Below are 18,614 nucleotides of genomic sequence, written 5' to 3' on the forward strand. Positions count from 1 at the left end.
CTACTATTCTAACTGAGCTTACATTCAAATGAGGAGAGGTAAGCAGTACAAATAAATAAGCGGAAGGAAAGCACTGAAGGTGATATGTGCAATGAAGAGAATTTCAGTAGGTTGTTTTGACAGGATGTGAATTTTGAATTAGTAGGCCACGAAAGGCCTCTTAAGATGAGGTGACAGGAAGTGGCATGAGGGTGAGCCTTTTAGGCAGACAGGAGAGCTGTCACAAGTGTACTTAGATACAGTGAGCTTGGAACGCTCAGGTGACATGAGGTCCCAATGACTGAAGAGGCCAGATGCATAAGGATCTGTAAACAAAGGTGAGAAGTTGAGAGTTTAAATGCATTGGATGAGATACCACCTCACACCTGTCAGAATGGCTAAAAGTAACAACACAAGAAACAACACGTGTCGGGGAGGATGGGGAGAAAGGGAAACACTCTTGTACTGTTGGTGGGAATGCAAACTGAGGCAACCACTGTGGGAAACACTATGGAGGTTCCTAAAAAAACTAAATTGCTATGATCCAGCAATTGCACATTTAGGTATTTACCCAAAGAATACAAAAATAAAGATTCAGTGGGGTACATGCGCCCCAATGTTTATAGCAGCATTATCTACAATAGCCAAACTACGGAAACAGTTCAGTGTCTATCGGGTGATGAATGGATAAAGAAGATGTTGTATATATCTATATCATTATCGATATCGATAGTGAAATATTACTCAGCCATCAAAAAAAATGAAATCTTGCCATTTGCAATGACGTGGGTGGCGCTAGAATGTATTATGCTGAGTGAAATAAGTCAATCAGAAAGACAAATACCATATGATTTCACTCACATGTAGAATTTAAGAAACAAAACAGATGAACATATGGGAATGGGGCAGGGAGAAGAGAAGGAAATAAACCACAAGAGACTCTTAACCATAGAGAACAAACTGAAGGTTGCTGGAGGGAAGTGGGTGGCAGATGGGCTAGATGGGTGATAGGTATTAAGGAGGGCACTTGTGATGAGCACTTGGTGCCATATGCAAGTGACAAATCACTGAACTCTACTCCTGAAACCAAAAACAAACAAAACAAACAAAATATGTTGGGAGGCCACTGGAGGATTTTAAGCAGAGATATAGTATGATGTGCTTCATGTTTTAGAAAATGACTCTCCTTTGTGGCAAAAGAATCACAGGAGGTCAAGATAGGTAAGGAGGTGGGTTAGGAGCCAATTGTGGTAAAACAGGCAACGATAATGCTGGCTGGACTTGGGTACCCAGAATCCAGTCCTGTGGTTCTCCAATCTCAAGTTGAGGGTCAAACACAGAAGGACCAAAGAATGGAGATCTGGGGGTAAGAGAAGAAAAATAGGGAAGAGCGGAGGTTGAGCTGTGATTACAACAATTACTATAAATTGCTGTATTTGTAAGCATTTGCGGAGCAGAGCCAGGAAATGTTCTCAGTATTATCTTGCACATTCCTCATGGCAACGCATGAGGTAGGTACTATTATTACCACCTTCTACAGCTGAGCACACTGAAGCACGGGGTGGGTAAGTAAACTGTCCGACCTCCTTGCAGGATGGGATGGAGACAATTCACATCTGGGAGGCTGGCCACCAGCCCCACATTCTAACCCCCTCCCCGAACCATCTGCAAAAGGCAACGGAGGCAATGCTTGCTCTACTCTCCAGAAGGCATAGAGAGATCAGAAGGATAGGTGTTCCTGGGCCCGGTGTGTGTCAGAGCACCCCTGCCATGGCAACTTTGGAAATAATGGCTGTGCATACAGGTAAAGAGATTTGATTGACTGAAAACACACCGTGGTGGCAAAAGGATCTATGAGAATTGAGAGACACCAAGGAAGGGAGACTTCCTCTTGGACCCGGAGACCCGCGAAATTCTGTCAGGCACTACCTCTCAGGGACTCTTAGATCAAACACTTCTCTTCATACAGGGTCACCAGATACAAATGGTGATGTGCCCTGGCCACTGCCAGTCAGTGGAAGGACCAGGAGATGAAGACAGACCAGCTTTCTGCATTTTAACAGTGAAACTTTATGGTTGAGACTCACTGAGCATGACTCTGCAGACAAGATTTTCCAGTTCTCCTCTGCTTGGAGCAAATAGCTATAGCTGAACAATGTCACTTCACCAGTAAGTTTAAAACCCAGTTTTTAGCCAACTAGGTCTAGCTACTTTCTTCACCACAGCATACTACCTCTTCAAAGAATAAACACATGCCATGATTTGGAATAATTTACTATCCCTTACGTCACTTTTGAAATAGAAGTTCCCACAAATACACTGAGTGAAGGCAGAATTATCAGAATCAGAATTTTAAAAATTGGTTGCCTCTAGTTCAAAGGAGATAGTGGGGGGGGGGGTGCATGGGTGGCTCAGTCGGTTGAGCGTCCGACTTCGGCTCAGGTCATGATCTCACGGTTCGTGGGTTCGAGCCCTGCGTGGGGCTCTGTGCTGACAGCTCAGAGCCTGGAGCCTGCTTCCGACTCTGTGTCTCCCTCTCTCTCTGGCCCTCCCCTGCTCACGCTCTGTCTCTCTCTCTCAGAAATAAACATTAAAACAATTCAAAGGAGATAGGCATTTATAGGGATTGGAATGTATAATGATCAATATTTGCCATAATACCTTAGCAGTGCCTTTTAATCATACTACAAATACCTAAGTCCAAAAGATCATCAGAAACGAATACTAGTGGAATATACTACTGGAGTACTAGTCCCAGTGGAGTCATATTATTGTGGGTTGAATTGTGTCCTCCCTAAAAGATAGGTTGAAAATCCAACTCCTGGTACCTGTGAGTGTGACCTTATTTGGAAATAGGTCCAAATCCTTGCAGATGTAATTAAGATACATATTCAGATGAGGTCACTCTGGAGTAGGATGGACCCTTATTCCAATCTGACTGGTGTCCATATTAGAAAAGAAGAGACACAGGGGTGCCTGGGTGGCTAAGTCAGAAACTCTTGATTTTGGCTCAGGTCATGATCTCACGGTAGTGAGCATTGAGCTCCGTGCTAGACGTGGAACCTGCTTAAGACTCCCTCTCCTTCTTCCTCTGCCCCTCCCCTGTTTGCTCCCTCTCTCTCTCTGTCTCTCTCTCAAAAAAAAAAAAAAAAAAAGAGAGAGAGAGAGAGAGAGAAGAGAAAAAAGAGATCCAGAAAGAGTCGTGCAGGAGAAGAAACATCATGTGAAGACACAGATACACATAAGGAAGAAGGTTCCTTGTCATGATGGAGGCAGAGAGTAAAGTCATGCTGCTGCAAGCTAAGGCATGGCTGGGATGATCCACAACCACCAGAAGTGAGAAGAGAGACAACATATCCTGCTGACACCTTATTTCTGGACTTCTAGTCTCTTGTGAGAGAATAAATTTCTGTTACTCTAAGCTACTGGAGTTAGCAGTAATTTGCTACAGCATTCTTAGAAAAACTATAAACGCGTACTGCTAAAGGAATCCTAAGAGACTTCACCTTACTTCAAGCTACACGGTCATTCACATCAGGATGGAAATCACTGTTGCTTCCATTTTCACTAGCCTTTGAAGATAGACACGGTATCTGTTTACTCTTTCTTTTCATAATGTTAGAAATGAATTGCTTTCCTTGGTATTCCAACCCACACAAACCCCTAAGGAATACTACTTAATTCATAGTTTGGTCAGGTAAGTATCATGGATCTTGCTCATGCTGGTCTGGGGGCATGGTTTCCTCCTAGATCCAGTGAGAAGTCATCCTTACTGTCTTCAAGAAATACATTATCTTCTGAGTCTTACAAAATGTCCGAACAAAACAAAGTCAAGAGGAAAAAATAAAAGCAATTTGGGACCTCATATTCCCATGTCTGCCCTGGAACACTTCCCTGTCTTCCTGCCTCGAACACTGCCGTGGACAGTGGTACCCTCTCACCCAGAATCCTCTTTAGGAGATAGTGTTCAGAGAACGAACAGCCGAGATGCCTTCAAAAGATGTATTGAGAAGAAGAGGCTGTTTTGTCCTGGAGAATGGGTGGGGGGACGTAGAGAGGGAGTTTCAGAAACCTACTCATTCAGAAGGGGTCTGAGGAAATTGTGAGGCTGGACGATTTACTCAACCGGTCTATACCTCCGTGTACTCCGCCCTATGAGGTAGCAATAAACAGTACCCACATCGTGGGTTGCTATAAGGAATGTGCAAGATAATACTCAGAACATATTTAGAATTCTCGTATTTGCTGGTGAAAATATGAAATGCCACTTTAGAAAAACAGTTTTCACTTCTTCAAAAGGCTCAACAAAGAGTTACCACAGGACCTGGCAATCTACTTCCAGGCCTATACCCAAGAGAAATGAAACCCACGTCCCCGCAAACGCTCGCACAAATGTTCGTACCGGCATTATTCACAACAGCCAAAAGGGGAAAACAAATTCAGTGTTCATTAATTGATGAATGAGGAAACAAAAGTTGTGTTTCCATACAGGAGAATGTCGTTTGGAAATAAAAACTAAAGTGCTGATACATGTGACAATACGGGTAAGTCTGGAACACGTTTGGCTAATTGAAAGAAGCCAGTAACGAAAAACCAAATATGATTCCATTTACGTGAAATTTCCAGAATAGGTAAAAGCCACAGAGACAGAAAGTAGACTTGTTTCCAGTGACTGGAGGAAAGGAATGAGGAAGCACGGGGATATTAAAAATATTCTAAATTTAGGGACCGTCCGGGTGGCTCAGTCGGTTAAGCAACTCTGCACAGTGCAGAGCCTGCTTGGAATTCTTCCTCTTTGTCCCTCCCCCATGCTCGGTCTCTCTCTCTCTCTCTGAAAATAAATAAATAAACTTAAAAAATGATTTTTAAAATGTTTAAACTTAGATTGTGGTGATAGTTGCACAATTTTGTCAATATACTAAAATCTACTTAGCTGTATACTTTTTTTAAGGTGTACAGTGTGATGTTTTAAAATACATATACAGGGGCGCCTGGGTGGCTCAGTCGGTTAAGCGTCCGATTTCGGCTCAGGTCACGATCTCGCGGTATGTGAGTTCGAGCCCCGAGTCGGGCTCTGTGCTGACTGCTCAGAGCCTGGAGCCTGTTTCCGATTCTGTGTCTCCCTCTCTCTCTGACCCTCCCCTGTTCATGCTCTGTCTCTCTCTGTCTCAAAAATAAATAAACGTTAAAAAAAAATTAAAAAAATAAAATAAAATACATATACATTATAAAATGATTACCACAATCGAAATAATTAACATGTTCATCACATCACAGAGCTTTCTGTGAGTGTGAGAGAAAAGTTAAAATCTACTCTCTTAGCAAATTTTAAGTAAACAAAACAGTATAATTAAGTACAGCCATCACACTGTATGTTAGATCTCCAGAATGTATTCATTTTGCAAACCTGAAACTTTATATTCTCTGATGAACTTTTCTCCATTTCTCCCCCCCCCCCCCCCCCATCCCTGATTACCACCATTCTGTTCTCTGTTTGGATGAATTCGACTTTTTCAGATTCCACAAGTAAGTGAGATCATGCAGTATTTGTATTTCTGTGTCCGGCTTATTTCCCTTTAGCATAATGCCCTCTGGTCTCATCCTTGTTGTCATAAATGGCAAGCTTTCTTTGTTTTTTAAGGCTGAATAATATTCCATCTCTATACATACCACATTTTCTTGATCCATTCATATGTCAATGCTTAGGTAGACTACATTTCACGTCTATTATGAATAATGCTGCAGTGAACATATCTCTTCCAGATACCAATTTCATTCCCTTTAGAATATACTGGGAGGTTGGGTTGCCAGATCATGCAATAGCTATATTTTTAATCTTTTGAGGAACCTCCATACTGTTTTCCAAAATGAAAGTACCAATTCCTACTAACAGTGCACAAGGATTCTTTTTCTCCCCCACATCGTCACCAACACTTGGTTTTTTGTTTTGTTGTTGTTTATATTTTTGAAAAAGCCATTTGAAGAGGCATGGGGTGATGACTCATTGTGATTTGGATTTGCCTTTCCTTGTGATCAGTGATATTGAATGCCTTTTTATATACCTCTTGGCCATTAGTATATATTCTTTTGAAAACTGTCTATTCAGGTCCTTTGCCCATTTTTTTCACTGGGTTATTTATTTCCTTGCTACTGCATAGTTTTAGCTCCTTATATATTTGTATATGAACTCCTTATCAGATGTATGGTTTGCAAATATTTTCTCCCATTCCATGCATTGTCTCTTTACTCTGTCGATTGTTTCCTTTCTTGTGCAAAAGCTTTTTAGTTTGATGCAACCTTATTTATTTTTGCTTTTGTGGTCGGTGTTTTGTTGCCATATTCAAAAAAACCACTGCCAGACCGATATCGAAAAGATTTTCACCTATGTTTTCTTCCAGTAGTTTTAGTTTCCAGACCAATATTTATTAAATAATATTTATTATTAATATTATCAAATGGGTAAATGGTATCATATGTGAACTATATGCCAATAAAGCTGGTTTTTAAAAATCAGTTCAAAAAAAGAATAAGTCAATGACTTATAAAAGATTATACTTGGGGTGCCTGGGTGGCTCAGTCGGTTAAGCATCTGACTTTGGCTCAGGTCATGATCTCATGGCTCGTGAGTTTGAGCCCTGCACTGGGCTCTGTGCTGACAGCTCAGAGCCTGGAGGCTGCTTCAGATTCTGTGTCTCCCTCTCTCTCTGCCCTTCCCCTGCTCATTCTCTCTCTCTCTCTCTCTCAAAAATCAATAACCATTAAATATTTTTTTAAATAAAATAACAAATTATACTGTATTTTAATGTAACAGAAAAAGTAATTTAAAACTGTATTCACTGGGATGCCTGGGTGGTTCAGTTGGTTAAGTGGGTCTGACTTCGACTCAGGTCAATATCTCATGGTTCATGAGTTTGAGCCCCACATGTCTGTCTCCCTCTCTCTCTCTCTCTCTCTCTCTCTCTGCCCCTTCCCCACTTGCGCGCTCTCTCTCTCTCTAAAAATAAATAAATAAGCTGTAAAAACAAAAAAATCCCAAAAATACTAGCCACATTTACAGACAAATGAGCAAACTTAAAAACAAAAAAACTGTGTATTCATTTCCTAGAGCCGCTATAGCAAAGTACCACAAACCGGGTGGCTTAAAACAACAGCAATCTATTATCCCACAGTTCTGGAAGGTTAGAAGTTCAAAGTCCAGGTGTCAGCCAGATAGGTTTTTTCTGAGAAAGAATCTTTTCCTTGCCTATTTCCTAGCTCCTGGGGGATGCCAATCATCTTTGGCATTCTGTCTTATACGTGCATGCCTCCAGTTTCTGTCTTCATACTTATATGGCCTTCTCCTTCTTGTCTTCATATGGCCACCTTCCCTCTTTGTCTCTGTCTTCTCTTCTTATAAAGACACCAGTTATATTGGATTGGGGCCTAGCCTTAAGATGTCATCTTAGTCTAATTACAGCTGCAAAGACCCTCTTTCCAAAGAAGGTCACATTCACAGGTACTGGGGATGAAAACTTTGACATATCTTTTGGGGGGACAAAACTCATTCTGTAACAGACTGTCCGTTATTTCAATTGATTCTCTTATCTAGTCCCTTGTTTTCAATAGTTCAATGTTAAGAATGAAGTAGGTACTAAATAAATATTCATTGACTGATTAAACCATTCAATCTATAGAGCTGTCTACTTTAATTTGAAAGACCTTTAGGGATAGAGTCTATAATCTTACTTGAATTTATGTCCTAATGTTTAATTAAAGGAGTACTTCCTTCTCATCAAAGGCTTTGCATTTGCATTCTTTGCCAAAATAACTAGCTGATGGATTGTTTGCTGAATTGATCCAATCAGTCATTTAGGTGGAACTCTGTTAACTGGTGAACTCAGTCAGAATGATCTTGAAGGTATAGCCATGTTGACTCACCTTCTTTTAAAACAGTTTAAGCTCATTTCCTCTTGCTTTGTCCTCTGTGGAGATAGAGAATGTTCTTCTGATAATAATCCTTTATCCTTCTAATATCCAGGCCAAACAATCCCATATTCTGAAACCTTTCATTTGAGTCCATACATGGATTTTTAAGACCCACCAAATACATAAGAAATATTTGTCTGATAAATTTTATTTAAAAGGTAACTAATTACACTGCCCTCTATACCTATGTTACTCTACATTAAAAAGAAAAACACATAAAAATTTCACTTAGACTTCTTCAAATATTGTATGCTTGTTGAAAGACTTTTTTTACCATGGATCACAAGCCATTTGCTATTTTTTCATCTATATTACCCCCCCACCACCAGCTTTCTTGAAATTTCTTCCATGATTAAAAAGCATAATCATCTTCTAAGATTAAAAAGCATAACTTTGGACGACCAAAAGTAAAATATTTGGCTTCAGAATTTTTCTGTTTATCATTATAAACAAACATATACCTTTTTTTGAAAATTCCGGAGGTAATTGACTAAAACATACTTTCACTTGTACTTTAATTCTTAATTATCTTGCAAAAGGAAGTTACGTATAACTTCTTTGTTCCTGTATGTTGAATGTTGTCAATACTAGAAAACCTGTTCTGAAATATATTAGAGATGGCCCATCTACTCTTTGTATTTATATCACTACCTGGGTCTTCATTGCAGCTTACATTTCATTTTAAGTAGGTTGAACATAAAATAAATTTGAATATTAGGCATAAGTGTGTGTTGTTTGGGAGGAACCATTTTACTAAATATATTCAGAACCATAAAATATTTTATTGATTCTGGTTCATTTACAGAACAGGAAGTAGAAATGGAGCCAATCATTTTAAGGGCTGTAAATGGCTTTTTAGAGCATTCCAAATGTATAGGAAAATATCTAAATGTATTTCATCTTGTTTCTGAGAAACATTTTATTTAATTTAGAGCAATTAACTATGAGAAAGAATCGATGTTTCACTAGATAAAGAGGTAGATTTTCTTTATATGTGGCATGAAGAGAAGGTTTACAATGATTTTTTTTCTCTTTTTTTCTTTTTCTTTTTCTTTTTCTCTTTTTTTACCTTACAGTCCTGTGAATGGGAATCTCTCCCAGTGCTGAGTATCATTGATCCTGTCTCCATTTCTGCCTCCTGGATTCTGTTCCCAGCTCCTACCCGTCCTGCCTTCTTCTCTGGTTCTCAACTTAATTCTCTTACAGTTACAAGCCAGTTATAGGCTAACTTCACTAGGGAAACTTTTTGTACTGAATACCAGGGCGTTTGCCTGGATTCGAAGAGGGGACAGGGAAGGAATGATCTGGTCTGTTATCGCTGGACTGATGGTCTCATAAAGCACTCTACACAATGTACTATCTTTTACTAGGAAGTAGACTTAAGATTTATATTTTTCTCCTAACATGAACAACAAGTGGATGCTTTACGTGCAGTTGTATTAGGAATGCCCCTATATGCTACCCAGATCTCTCAAGCGGACGTATGTGGAGCTTTTAACAGAATTATTGTTGGGGTAATTCAGATGAAAATCAACGAGGGCCTTCCTTAGAGTCTCCATTTTAGGTGCAACTATGTCCCTCTCCTGAAATGAGAGTACTTTGAAAACAGAGGTCATGACCCACTCATCCCAGTATCTTCAGTGCCTAGAAAATGTCTTCAAAATTGGGAATTCAATAAATACTACTTGTTGTTTTGCCTCTGCTTTTGATTGCATATATCACAAATAAAGCTCAAACCTTCTGAATACTCTCCCCCTTCCAGAGGTAAAAGCTATTATGAATATAATGTTTATTTTTCCTGAAGATATTTTTATACTTTTTTAATATAATAGATCATATATCCGTATACAGGATGATACTGATTTAATAAGTAATTACACCTTATATAAATGGTATCAGATAATAGATGTTATTTTATAACATTTTTGTTCAACATCACATTTTCAAAATATATCCATGTTGGAATGCTTTTCTCTCTAGTTAATTGATTTTAACTACGGCCTATTATTTGACTATACTTAAATGTTGAATTTTGTCAAATGCTTATGTGTCCATTCATATATTTACATTTTTTTCCTCTTTAATCTGGAAATATGATGTGTTGTGTGAATGCACTTGTTTCTGGTGGGAAATCATTTTTGCATTTTAGGAATGCATGCTATATTCTCTTTGGTCTGATATTAATATTTCTAGAATAACTTTATTTTGGTTATGATTTTCAGAGTACATACTCAACTATTTGTTCCATTTCTTGATTATTAATTCTTCTATATGTTCTCAGTAACACATTTTTAGTCTACTTTGAGACTAGACTTTGATACTAGACTAGACTCTTTTAATAAGAGAGTTGAATATGTTTATACTTGTGATAGACATACTTGGCCGTATTTCTATTTTTTCCATTTTTTGCTTTCCAATTAATATTTTGTATTTGCATTTTTTCTCTAACATTCTTCCACTTATGGATCATTAATACTTTCTAATGCTGTTTAGTTTCTATATGATTTGGAAGCTATTGATTTCATTTCTTTTAGTAGTTACTTTAAATTTTTGACAGAAAAACTTAGTTTAAGACCTTTAAGAACTTAGTTAAAAACTTCAGCTAAGAAATGGTGAAGATATTAGAGAAAATATTTGTAAAACATTATATCCAGAAAGGGACTTGTATTCAGAATATACAGAGAACTTTCTAAACTGAACAATAATTAGAAAACAAAGCCACCCAGTTTAAAAGATGGGTAAGCGATCAGAATAGACACTTCACCAAAGAAGATATACAGATGGCATAAATGATACTATAGTGATGAATATATGTCATTATGCAAATTGTTTTTAAATAATTAATAATTACTTAAAGTTATTTATTAATTCAAATCCCAGAGAACTGTACAACACAAAGAGAGGATCTTAACATAACTATCAACTATACTTAATAATAATATATTGGGGTGCCTGGGTGGCTCAGTCTGACTCCTGATTTTGGCTCAGGTCATGATCTCATGGTTGTGCCATCAACACTTATGTCAGGCTCTGTGCTGGGTATGGAACCTACTTAAGATACTCTCTCCCTCTCTCTCTGCCTCTCCCCTGCTCATGCATACTCTCTCAAGATAAAAAAAAAAATCAATATTGGCTCATTCATTATAACAAATATACCACATTAAAGCAAAATGTTAATAATAAACCAAACTCTGCATGTATACAAGGGGTAGGAGTAGGTAGGTATATGGAAATCTATGTACAATCTGTTCAATTATTCTGTAAATCTAAAACTGTACTAAAATAACACAGTTTATTATTTATTTTTTTAATTGTTTTAGGTCATCTATATACATAAGATGTAGAATAAGATACATAAAATTATCTATATACATAAGTTAATCTCTTTATGGAGAAATAATATTGTTTTTAACAAATGGTAATAGAACATCTATATGCCAAAAAAAGTGAACTTAAACCCTTACTTAATACCATACAAAATATTTAGCTTAAAAAGGATTATAGACCTAAATGTATAACCTAAAACCATAAAACTTCTGGAAGAAAACACAGGAGAAAAATGTATGTTAGGTTAGGCAATAATTTCTTAGTTTGCACAAAAAAATGCAAATCATAAAAAAAAATGGATAAATTGAAATTCCTCAAAATTTAAAACTACTTTTCAAAATACACTGCTAAGAAAATTAGAAGATTGGGGTGCCTGGTTGGCTCAGTCAGCTAACATTAGACTCTTGATTTGGGCTCAGGTCATGATCTCACAGTTCATGGGATCAAGCCCCACCTTGGGTTCTATGCTGACAGTGTAAAGCCTACTTGGGATTCTCTTTCTCCCTCTCTCTCTGCCCCTCTCTTGCTCATGCTCTCTCTCTCTCTCTCAAAAAAATAAATAATTTTTTAAAAAGAAAAGAAAAATAGAAGACACAAACTGAGAAAATATTTGAAAAATAAATATCTGATCAACGACTTAAATCTAGAATATATGAAGAACTCCTACAATTCACTGATAAGTAGACCAAAAAAATGTCTTCAATAGTCAAAAGATTTGAACAGACAGTTCATTTAAGAAGTGTGGATAGCAAATATGCACATAAAATGATGCTCAACACCATCATTCATTACAGAAGTACAAATTAAAAACACAATGAAAAGGCACTGTATCTCTACTAGAATGACAATTAAAAACAAAAACAAAAACAGACCAGACCAAATCCTAGAAAAGTATGAAGTAACTGGAACTTTTGTACATTGTTCTTAGGAATGTAAAATAGTACAGTTGCTTTGGAAAACAATTTGGTAGTTCCATATAAAGTTAAATATTTACCTACCCTAAAACCCAGCGATTACACTTCTAGGCCTTTACCCTTGAGAAACAAAAACAAATGTCTACATAAAGACCTGTACACGAATGTTCATAGAAGAGTTGCTACAAATGGCAATAAAACAGAGACATCACAAGTTATAATACATATCCATACAAGGAAAAATATTTGGCAATACTGTTCATTGCTTTACCAGCTTTTGGGAGGGGCAGAATGCGATAGGATCATGGATCCCACGGATCCCATGTGCTACACCCACACTTGCTACAAAATGTATGCATTGTTGTGAGGTGATTTGTGTGATACTGTTTCACCGAATTAGACAATCTATACCATCTGAGAATCTAAGGACAGGAAGGATAAACTCTACCCAGAAGATATGTCAATTCTAGCCAAAATGAAATGCTGCCCCTCCTAGGCAAGATAGGGACCCATGTAATCAAAAAGCAAGTTGGTCTCTTTAAGACATAGCGCAAAAATGGGCTCAGCTTTGGTCGCTGTGGTGGCAGATTACACCTTGGCCATAGCAGTAGCTGGATCAAGTTTGGCGGGTGGGAGTCCATTGGCATGGACTCTATCCCTGCCCCTATGGCTGCTCCATTCAGAAGCCCATTGTTGCAGCAATGGATTAGCTAATGACAACAGCTTCTGGCCAAAACAAAATCGCTGAGTCATTCTGGCTGCTTGGCTGGTTCCTCTCTTTCATGTTGGATATTCTCTGTTCCATACTAATTGTCATGTAAAGATACTCATGCCAGTTTCACTAAGTCCAGGCACATGCTTCTTCTCCCGAATTCCTTCTCCTCAACCCTCCAGTCTCCGTCCTCCCAGGTTCCTGGGCAACTAGTCAAACCATTCATCACTGTTCATAAGTCCATGTACACTCTTTGTTGCGTTACTTCACTTTCCACACGAAACAGATGTTCCACTCAAAGCTCTTCCCATTGGGAGGATCTCCTCACACAACGCTCTTTTAGGGCCACTCCTGAATAGTCCACTTTTAACTTTAACCCACATAGAAAGTCAATTCATCCCTAACTTATGCTTGACCTTTCTCCTTCTTCCTCACCTTTCTTCTCCTTCCCCCCCCACCCTGTGTAGCCATACATAGCGGATGATATGGAGTCCTGGGCCACGTGCTGTTGAAGGCTTCCTGTAGTTCTAGCCCCAATCTTGTCTGATCCTCCTTCCACATTATTAATGGATTGCACCGAGCCTTCCTGACATTATATCATGATGGCTTTTACAAAACACAGCTCATAAGAGTCAGCTCTGATCACTTGGTTATTTGAGTTTCCATGATCAGATGCTTCTTCTCATCAGGACTCAGGAACACTCCAGGGGCTATTTTTAAAGTGCAGTATAGTTTCACTTCGGCAGAGGTCATGGCCTCCCTCTGAAAACTTAGGAATCTTGGTTGTGATTTCCCATTGGGGCTTGCCTTAAATTCGAGAGACTTTTCGTACCACAGACAGCTTTAATACCATTGGACTTGCAAGGTTATATGAAGGTTAAGTGGTCCATGTGGCCAGACCGCTTGCCCCACAGCCTAGACCTGCTGCAGAACCTTTTCCTTCCTGGGCCCGACTTGGTAAATAAATCACAGCAATTTTCTCAAGTGTGAAATACGCTTCCTCCAGAATGCAAGAAGGCCTACCAAGCACTGTGCTTTCTTCTCACTGATGGCAAAAGCCATCTAGTTCCATGGTCCAGATAGTTACTTACTACTTCCCTTAAATCTCTTAACTCCTGAGATATTATTCTTGCCAGTGTGTTCTTTTCTACTAGTATCAAATCCAGGGTCATCACCGGAAAGAAATTTAATTCTTTCACTGCTACATCAGCCTGGAGATATCAGGACTCCACGGACCAGCAGTGACGGAGTTCTCACTGTCAGCTGGTCAGGAAGTAATCCAGCTTTAATTTCCCATTGTAGAGTCTGCTTCCTGGGACCACTTCCCATCCCTAATGGTCCTATGTCAGGCTCCCTGGAAATAGATTCAGAGACAGAGATTTGCATGCCGAAGAGTTTTTGAGAAGTTCTATAAGTAGAAAGGAAAGCAGCACGGGGCAGGAGGAAAGTTGAAGTGAGATGCATTTGTAGCATAGACCTCAGCAGATCCCATGAAGTGTTATGAAGTTGGATGACACTTCAGAGTTGTCCAATTCTGGGGCAAATAAACCAGACTTTTGTATTCCCACATCAACCAGTTATTGAATATAGGCTACTTCTGAAAAAGGGCCTACTCACTCTGAGCAGCAATGGAATTTTTTTCTTGTAAGTCTAAAATTGGGGTGCCTGGGTGGCTCAGTCAGTTAAGCATCCAACTCTTTTTTAATTTTTTTTTTAACATTTATTTATTTTTGAGACAGGGAGAGACAGAGCATGAACGGGGGAGGGGCAGAGAGAGAGGGAGACACAGAACCGGAAGCAGGCTCCAGGCTCTGAGCTGTCAGCCCAGAGCCCGACGCGGGGCTCGAACTCACGGACCACAAGATCGTGACCTGAGTTGAGGTCGGACGCTTAACCGACTGAGCCACCCAGGCGCCCCTAAGCATCCAACTCTTGATAGCGGCTCAGGTCATGATCTCGCCATCATGGGATTGAGCCCCATGTAAGCTTCCACATTCAGCATGCGTTCTCTCAAATAAAGATTCTCTGTCTTTCTGCCCCTCACCCCTCTTGTGCTCTCTCTCTCTCTCTCTCTTTCTCAAAATACATAAACATTTTTTTAAATAAAATAAAATTTTTTTAAGTCTGAAATTATTCAAAATTATTTTTGCTCAGATCACAAAGCCCTTAACCTACTCTGGCTACACATTAACCACCCCTATTTCATATTTTGTACACACATACATTGTATTTTCCAATTAGTATGTTATTGAATTTACTCATTTGCTCAAATTTTGGCTCAAAATTATCCCTCCTGCTTAGTGGTTGTTTTGGTGTCTGATTGTTGCAATCTCTCTTAGGCTTTGTATGCCTGAAATGTCTTCATTTTGACCTCAATATTAAATGATAATTCAATTAGGTATAAAATTCTATGTTGGTAGTTATTTTTCCTAAACTGATTATATTGGTGCATCTCTAACATATACTGTTTCTGAGAAGTTTTTCTCTGAGAGTTATTCTTCCTTTGCATTTGCTGCAATGTATTCTTTTCTTTCTGCAACTGTTGTTAGATGTATACAGGAGCCTGTCCTTGTATTCTCCAGGTTCTTAAATATTCTTTCATATACATACTTCTCATCTCTAACACCATGCTTTCTGGGTGAATTATTTATTACTCTCTTCTAATTTACTAATTCTTCCTTGCCTGTGTCTAACCTAGAGTGTATTCAGGGGCATCTGGGTAGCTTGGTCTTTAAGCATCTGACTTTAGCTGAGGTCATGATCTCATAGTTCGTGAATTCGAGCCCTGCGTCGGGCTGTGTGCTGACAGCTCAGAGCCTGGAGCCTGCTTCAGATTCTGTGTCTCCCTCTCTTTCCGCCTTCCTCTGCTCACACTCTGTCTCTCTCTCTCTCTCAAAAATAAATAAACATTAAAAAAAAAAACTTCAGAGAGTTTTCCACCTGTAGAGTTTTTAATTTCACTGCGTATCGTATTCATTTTCAGAATTTTTAACTAACTCTTTTTCATATCCAGCTTTTTTTTTGTTTCCTTTTATCCTGGGTTTTATTTAATTATTTCTTTGTTCTTTATGGATGTTATTCCTTTAGTCATCTCCCTGAACATCCTAAGCATATTTATTTTAAGCTACTTATCAGGTTGTCCTACTACATTAACTATTATGTACTGAATTAATATACAAGGTTTTTATTTTCTTGACTACTTTTTTAATAATAGGTTTTTTTTTTTTTTCCTTCTCCCTGGGGTTTCAGGAGCCATCAATGGTCTCCAGGATTCCTTTCTCTGTTTATTCCTCTATGTCTAGTTTTGTGGTGCTTTTACTCTGTCCCCCAAATCCCTCATATCAAAGCCACATCTTTTTTATTTCTTTGAGTTTTTATTTATTTATTTTGACAGAGAGAATGAGCAGGGGAGGGGCAGAGAGAGAAAGAGAATCCTAAGCAGGCTCTGAGCTGTCAGCCTGGAGCCCAACGCTGGGCTCCGACTCACAAACCATGAGATCACGACTCAAGCCGAAATCAGGAGTCAGGTACTTAACCGCTCAAGCCACCAAGATGCCCGAAGGCCACAACTTACATTGAAGACTAGATACTATAAAGCAGTTGCTGTCACAAAGTCATCTGGGGGCTCAATTCCTTTTCTGGTCACAAGCCTGTGTTTTTTTTCTTCTGTCTTCCACAGTTTCATATGAGCCCAGATTTTTTTCCCCTTTCACAAGAGAGTGGCTTCTCACCCAGCCCTGATTTCAATTAGTAAGCTTGATTCTTCTTTCTACCACCTCACAGGGAGCAATTTACTCCACAAGCATCAGCTACCAGGCTTTGTGCCCAGAGAGAGTCAGGCCTGTTCCCTCATCTGTGCCTCTGCCGACCACCAATCGTTTCTATGTTGTATCTGTTCCACAGAGACACTTGCTTTACTTTATTGTTTTTAGCACAGCTGTATCTTTTTAAATTTTACTTTAAAAATTTTATCTATCATCGCTGTGTATTTGGAACTAAGGAGTGCTTCAAAGTATAAATTCACAGGGCCATTTGTATAAAAGTCGATAAATATTTGTTTTGAAACATTTGTTGAATGAATAAACGAAATACTCTTTGCATTGTTAGAAGTCCCCCAGGGCCTTTGTGCTAGTCTCTCAGCCTAGAATGAACTTTGCCTCTTTTCAATCCTACTCATTATTCAAATATTATTTCCCCTACAAAGATTTCCCTGATGACCATATGCCCTACACAAAATTAATTATTTTCACTCTGCTTTCTCCTTGCATTTATTACAAATCTTTTATAGCATATTTCATATCATATAACAATTATCTTTATGTCTGTCACCTCAGCTAATTGCAAAACTCCACCTTATTTATTAACTCCGCATTCTTTGTGCCTCGCACAGTAGACTGCATTTTTATGTTTTCAAGTGTTTGTAAAGTGAATCGTTATGAACCACAGACCAAAAGAATATACTATTTTAATCATTAAACCGTCTCTTTTCTTTTTTTTTTTAATTTTTTTTTTTAACGTTTATTTATTTTTGGGACAGAGAGAGGCAGAGCATGAACGGGGGACGGGCAGAGAGAGAGGGAGACAGAATCGGAAACAGGCTCCAGGCTCCGAGCCATCAGCCCAGAGCCGGGGCTCGAACTCACGGACCGCGAGATCGTGACCTGGCTGAAGTCGGATGCTTAACCGACTGCGCCACCCAGGCGCCCCTAAACCGTCTCTTTTCTAATATATGCTCAAGATGTGAAAATTTTTTATGTTGACCCAAGCAGTGTTAGGCCCATTTTATGTGTTACACCAATATGTGGGGAAGAATTTGTGATTTAGGTTCTACAAGGGCTGATCGGACCTTTAAAAGCAATAAAAGTGTACCGTGAAAAAAAGTTTTCCTTGTGTAACTTTAACCTCCTTGGCTTAGATGCCTGAAGAAGAAGCACTATGTCTTAAGTGTCTTTTTTTTTTTTTAAAGAGAGAGAGAGAGAGAGTCCACCAGCGAGGAAGAGGGACAGACGGAGACAGAATCTTAAGCAGGCTCCGTGCTCAGCGTGGAGCCTGACGTGGGGTTCAGTCTCACGACCATGAGATCACGACCTGAGCCGAAATCAAGCGTTGGACGCTTAACAGACTGAGCCACCCAGGCGCCCGTAAGTGTCTTTTTATGTTTCTAATCCCAGGTATGGCAAGTGGCACAAAGTAAACCCTTAATGAGTGTTACTGAACTAAAACTGCAAAAGTTTTGCTGCCTATTACGGATAAATTGTCTCATTGTTATTCATACAATGTGTATAGAGCAAAATAGCAGCTATTATTAATAGAGATCCCCCTGCGTGTGGAGCACTGTTAACTATTTAAATTCAGTTCTGTGTTTAACTGTTAAAATAACTGAGAAAGATATTTACTAATGGAAACCATTAATGAAAACAAGTAAAAAACCATACGCATGAGAATTAAAAGCACGGTGATATACCACTGTACAGAGACTGCAATGGCTAAACATGAGCGATACAAAAAGTATATTAAATAACCACTTTTCACAGATCAAAACGTTCTAGTTCAAAGAAGATCATTCGTCTGAAGCTACCTAGCAAATCCCAGCAATACTAAGGTCTGCACACAGGTCGGTCTGACTTCCAACCTCCGCTCTTTCCTCTCCACATTCTCTCTCTGAACCACATATGCTCCTTAAATTCTTACTCGTCGTTCCCTATTTCTGCTCAGTA

General features: G+C 38.9%; 1 long non-coding RNA gene across 2 annotated transcripts in view; it reads right to left on the reverse strand.

Annotated features, from left to right (window-relative positions):
• The window catches only part of LOC113600659 (uncharacterized), a 48,247-nt gene that overhangs the window by 28,706 nt on the left and 927 nt on the right, over positions 1-18,614 (reverse strand). The window lies entirely within an intron of this gene.

Source organism: Acinonyx jubatus, chromosome F2 (assembly GCF_027475565.1).
Source record: "Acinonyx jubatus isolate Ajub_Pintada_27869175 chromosome F2, VMU_Ajub_asm_v1.0, whole genome shotgun sequence".
Taxonomy (NCBI): Eukaryota; Metazoa; Chordata; class Mammalia; order Carnivora; family Felidae; genus Acinonyx; species Acinonyx jubatus.